This window comes from Scylla paramamosain, chromosome 4 (genome assembly GCF_035594125.1).
Source record: "Scylla paramamosain isolate STU-SP2022 chromosome 4, ASM3559412v1, whole genome shotgun sequence".
Taxonomy (NCBI): Eukaryota; Metazoa; Arthropoda; class Malacostraca; order Decapoda; family Portunidae; genus Scylla; species Scylla paramamosain.
In genome coordinates this window covers 14,096,465-14,103,244 of record NC_087154.1, presented here as the reverse complement: position 1 = coordinate 14,103,244, position 6,780 = coordinate 14,096,465, and positions in this window count along the sequence as shown.

The following is a 6,780-nucleotide window of genomic DNA, read 5'->3' as shown; positions in this document are numbered from 1 at the left end:
GTACTTAAGCCTTCCATCACCAGAATCTCATGCACAGAGACGAGTGAGTGCGTGCGTGAGATTAACACCGCTCTGCCCCGCCACACTGCCAGCTACCTACATCCTGCCAGTGACATCTGTGCTTGTCCTGCACAACAGGGAGAATTCCATCTGGGAATCCTCCCAAGCCCTGTGTACCGGGGACTCCGTGTTGAGTCCCGCCCAGGCATCTTTTCTCTCCACCTGTATTTCTCTTTTCGCCCTTAGTGTCCTCCTCATTGGTGAAGGTGAACCCCACGGGCAGTGCCTCAAGGGGGGCCCCCTTAGAAGGGCTGCCTTAAGCCAGTGAGGAAGGTTTGGGCAAAAACTTTGGATAGGGTTAGGTCGTACCTCAGGGCAGTTGCGTCGGTTTTTAGAGGCTGGACTGCTAAACTGAGGTACTTAGGCAGGCTCCTTCCATTTTTCTATCCTTTAGTTGTGTTGTGTGTCGGGCCTCGGCCCCCTTGTAGGTTATATTATTGTATTGACATGTAACAAGGATGGCACGAGTGAAGATCAAAATGCACAATGCCAACGAACCTAGAAGAAAGACAACTCTCCTGAAAATATTCAGCAACAATGACATATATCCAACCAACATCATTCCAACTCAAGATGGATATGTTGTCATCTCTTCAGACGAAGAACAAGAGAAAATATTTCAAGACCCTATCAAGAATGAATTTCAACAACATGAATTCACCCCAGTGACCCCACCAGAATTGAAGGCTAAAAGGACTGTTATAGCCTTCAATGTAAACTCACACATATACGCAAACTCTGAGGAAGAAATCACCAGTGAGCTCTATGCCCACAACACCTACCTGGAAAACAAAATTGACAATGTATTTAAATTCCCAAACTCTAAGACGATCAAAATAACATTCACACAAGCTCTGTTTACGCAAAAAGCTACTGAACATGGACTCAAACTATTTTCCATGAAGATCCCTCACTACCAAATACAGCAAGAGAAGTTTTACCACATACAAACATGCTTCAGATGCTATCAGGTCGAGTCCCACATCACTAGGGATTGCCCAAAGAACAAAGACTACAAAATATGTTCAGAGTGCGCCAAGGCCAAGGAAGGTCACACTTGGAAGAATTGTAGCAAAGAGAGCAAAAATTGCATAAATTGCGGAGAAAATCACAGAACTCTGTCAATGAAATGCAGATACAGGAAAGAAGCAATTAAGAAGAAAAGAGAAGAGAAGAGAAAAGTAACATACTCCCAAGTAGCGAAAACCAACACCAACTCAACTATGAATAACACCACCTTCACACAGATCAACAAAGATGAACACCTGAAAATTTATTCTTGTATGATTCACGCTCATCTAATGAACGTAATTGAACCTGGCAGTTATGCAACTGAACTGAACGCTACTTTGAAAGCAAACAACCTGCCACAAATCAACATACCAAAAACCCCTAACTCCACCAAACTCCTATCTATTCTTGCTGACGGCGGAAAACTGGTTGACATGATGACAGAAGACCCATCTACCGATACACACAATAAAGAACAGCAAATTATAACAACAACAAACACACACCACCAACAAGAAACTGACAAACAAAAGACACAAGAAAACACAAAGAAACAACTAGACTGCAATGACATAGAACCTGAAATAATATCCAAGGAAAGTAATGGCTGGCCAGACAACATATCAACTTAGCCACCTAGTCACAGGAATAGAAGATGGGACCTATAAATTCACATACAATGAACCAACAATAGAAGCACACGAAGTACTTGATCTAATAGAAAATGGTGAAATAACAATGCATGACTGCTTTATTATACTAGAGGACATTATATTTAGGAAAATAAGATCAGGACAAATAAAAGAAAGATCACCATCCTCTAGACAAACTCAAAGAATTAAAACAAAAGAATCGCAGTAACACAAACAAACACATACACACGCACACACTAACAACATAGCCCTTCGTAACATAAAAATAATACAACACAACGTACTACACTGGTTTAATAGGAGGATTTCACTATCTAACACATACAGAATCATTGACTCTGATGTAATAATTATAAACAGTCACTGCACACACGAAAACAAAGCAATTAAAATCCCTTGATACAACGTACACACAAAAAATACCCTTAATAACACTTCTGATGGCACATCAATAGCAATTAGAAAGATTATACAATATAAACTTCTTGATGGTTTTTTATTTGATTTAATTGCAATAGAAGTCATGACCACAACTGGCAAAATTATTATTTCCACACTATATCAACCCCCTTCAAGAAACTTTATACCAATTCCCGACTTCACCAAACTATTCAGACGCAACAGCCCAGTCTACATGCTAGCCGATCTCAATGCAAACCACCCCACTTTAGGTTACACTCACAGCAACACGAAAGGAAGAGCTAAACACACTCATACAAAACAGGCTAATACAACACATAGGGCCAGAATTCCCTACATATTACACACACAGAAGAGGTACAACACCTGACATAATATTAACAAACCACAGAACATACCACAACACATACAATATCAGGACCCCTTACCTCCAGCGACCACATACCAATTATATTTACGATATCTACCGCACCTATATTAATGCCATCACCTACCAGACCAAATTACAGTAAAGCAGACTGGGAAACATTTAAAATACGTCACCAACACACTACACAGTAACACATTAGACAATGAAACACTTGAAACAATAGACAATGCAACTGACAACTGGCATCAAGCAATAGAGTACGCAACACAGCAATCAATCCCCACTTCACTATATAAATGTCTACCCTCACCCAAACATAATGACACAACAAAACTTCTCAAAACACTTTTCAGTGAATTGCAAACATATTCAAGTGCTCATGGATGGAATTTTAACAATTACAGATATTATAAACAAATACAGACACTTCTACACGAAGCACTCATAAATGAAAACAGAGAACACTGGCACACACTCATTAATAAAGTCTCCAGTACCTACAAAGACCCTACAACATATTGGAAAAAAATAAAACTATTGACCGGTAATAAAGAAAAAGAACCTCACTACATATTAAACAAAAACAACATCAAAGTATACACAAACAGGGATAAGGAAAGAGTACACAAGGAATATTGGAGAGAAATATTTCATGGAGAGCTTGATGACAAAGATAACAACATTAATGAAGTAGTACTACAAAACATCCGAGATAATATACAAAGAACAATCCCCTATAATAATTCTGACACAACCAGACTCAGCACACACCCCACAGACATGATGGTAACCACCGAAGAAGTTAGAAACATAATCAAAAGTCTTAAGAGTACCAACCCGGGTGAAAGCGGGATAAACTAAACCATCCTATCACACCTACCAGACTCAGCAATATTAAGACTCACAGACATATACAACAGTGCCATCTCTGCAGGATATTTCCCAGATAGATGGAAAAATGCCATTATCAGACTCATACCTAAACCCGACAAATCCCCACAACAACCTCAAAACTACAGACCAATTTCGCTACTAGAAGTACCAGGCAAAATATTAGAAAGAATAATCAATACCAGACAGAAAACTCACCTTGAGACCAACAATTTATACAACACCAACCAGTTTGGATTTCGCAATAACAGGGGCCACACACATGCATTAGCAATCATCACTGAGCAAATAGCGCAATACAAATCAGATAAAGGCCAGTGTCAACTAATATTAAGAGACATATCAAAAGCTTTTGACCAGGTTTGGCATCATGGATTAAAACACAAATTACTTCAGTTGCACCTACCAATAACTATCGAAAAATTTTTATGTGATTTCCTAACAGACCGCACAGCATCCATTAAGATAAATAACCATACAGGACCAAGATTTAACCTGAAATGCGGAGTACCACAAGGAAGTGTCCTGTCACCAACACTCTTCACAATTTACACCAACGATATACAACACCCTCAACAAAACCTCAACATCAGTTTCGCAGACGATATAACACAAATCATTGGCTACCCAGGGAAATCTTAGAACATGCTAAACATAAAAACTGAGCGAGCAATAAAGGCAGTTAATGACTATGAAAAAAACCTGGAAAATCAAAACCAATGTTAATAAATTCACACCTCTCCATCTCGCAGCCAAACGAACTTTTCCACTATCATTAATGAGGAAGAAATAGAATGAAAAAATAAAGGCAAATGCTTAAGATTAACCATAACCACCTCTGGTTATTACAAGCACATTCAGCAACGTAAAAACATAGCAGACTCAGCACTAAATAAATTATACAAGCTATACTATATGCCAGAAAACATTAAAATACACCTAGTTAAAACACTAATCCTTCCCATTCTTGATTATCCACCTATCGCAATACACACTATGAGTAAAAACCAAATAAGCAAACTTCAGAAAATACAAAATAAAGCCTTAAGATTTGCCACCAATCAAAAATACCCATACACTATGACAACAGAACAAATACACATACACACCAGAACAACACCTCTAAACATAAGAATACACAACAGAGCAAAGGCAATATGGGAAAGGATTGATGTACTGGACATACCAGTCTTCCAAAACCTCAAAGACAACATTGAACATATAAATAAATACCACCGAGATTTCCCAAGCAGTCTACAAGCATGCAGCACTACACCCACCCCAAACTACTAGTAAACAAAACATTAGACAGTAAACAAACTTACATAGAATCACTTACCTTCACTTACCATACTCCTGAAGATGGCAGAACACCAAATACACCATACACAGGACATCTGAAAGGAAAAGAACATTATGTTACTACAATACAATACATAACAAGCAAACACACTCGCTTCACACGGGAAACGCAGCTGGAATCCTCTCTCCCCACTCCGCGCCCTGAGTCGGAGGTGAGCCGGTGTGACAGGCTTCGTGGTCTCCACTTAGTAGTTCGCTGCCGAGGGGTACTGGCCATTGGTAGGTGTAGGATATAGCTGTTATATCTATCGCATACGGTACGATATGTTGGCCCTCCCGGCACCACTGTACGCTCTGCCGCTCTCGAGGCAGTCCAGGGAATAAAGGTCTTAAGGAAGCACTGCGTCTTCCTTACACCCTACATGGCGCAGTGATTGGAGTAACCATGGCTGGCCGGCCCCGCTTCAACACAACCACGTCAAGGGCTCCCAGGACACCTAGGACACCTGGGGTCCCCAGCAGCCATCTCGCCACCACACTGGAGATGCAGCAGGCGCTGATGGCCATGCAACAAGCCCTCGCACGCCGGTCGCCTGCCTCCAGAGTCCCGACCTCTGCCACGCCGGAGAAGTGTGAGGCTGAGATGTCCACAGCCTCGTTTCGTTCCTGGAGGGGGTCTGCCGAGTGCTGGGTTAGGCTGAACCAATGGGGCGCGCCGGAGGCCGTGCTACACATCCGCCTTCTCTGCACACCGGCCCTGCAACGCACGCTGGACACAAGGTACACCATGCTGCAATGGGAGGCCCTGTCGACGACCGAGGCACTGGACGCCATTGAGAACCTGGTACTGAAGGGAACCAACCAGGCGGCCGGAGCACCTTCTTCAGTAGCCGTCAGGCGCCCGGTGAGTCAGTCTCGGACTTCTTCAGGCAGTGTTCCCAGACTGCCGCCGACTGCGGGTTTCAGTGCCCTTCGTGTGGTGATGATTTGGCGGAATACATGCTGCTGCGGAAGTTGATGGGCGGCCTAAGCGATCCGGTGATGAAGAGAGAGGTATTCCAGTTGTGTAAACAGTTTACCAGTGTTGATAAGCTACGAACATTCTGCCTTACATTTGAATCCGCTGCCAGGGAGTTTTACGCGGGAAGTGGCGGGGGCTGAGCTTGACGCATCGTTGCCAGACGTGGCACAGGAGGTGGTAGCTGGAGCACACCGCCACCCCGCTCCAGCCTCGGTGCGCACGCGCCCACCCGCCAACCGCCCCCACACCCCCGTCGAGAAGCCCTGTGGCAACTGTGGAGGTACTCACGCCCCTGGGAGAGTACACTGCCCTGCCAGGTCGCTGAACTGCTACAAATGTGGGAAACCCGGACATGTCGAGAAAATGTGTCGCAGCGGCGGGAGGAGATCAACGACCCCAGGCTTGGAGGCGGCTGTCTCGGTCCCCCAGCTGACGTCTGGGGCCGTGCTGGTGGCTGGCACCGCTCCGTGCCCCCACCCGACGCTCCACGTCTCCGTCACCAGTGGGGGGCGTGCAACGTGCGAGGTGATGGCCGTGGCCGACACAGGGGCCCAGGTGTGTGTGGGCGGCAGGGGGCTTCTCACCTCCCTCTCTTTACAGCCTACGCAGTTGAAGCGTCGGGCTGGCCTGAGAGACATCACCAACATGCCCCTCCAGCTGCTGGGCTCTGCAGTGTGCACCATATCCCACGGGGGCCGCTCGTCCACCCAGGAGATTTGCTTTGTGGACTCTGCACGTCACCTCTTCCTCTCACTCAGTACGTGCATGGAGCTTGGACTCGTGCCCCGGGACTTTCCCCGTCACACACAGGTTGCGGCGGGCGCATCCCAGGCGCCGCCCGCTCGCCAGCCTGGCCTGACGGAGGCGCCGACAAGACCCGCGGCCATCCCCCTGCCACCCCTGGAGGAGAACGTGGGCCGCCTGGAGGAGTGGCTCCTTCGCCATTTCTCATCATCAACCTTCAACGTAGGCCGCTGCCCACTCCCTGTCATGGCAGGTGAGCCACACCGTATCCACCTGCTCCCCGACGCCGTACCTCACACCTGCCACAC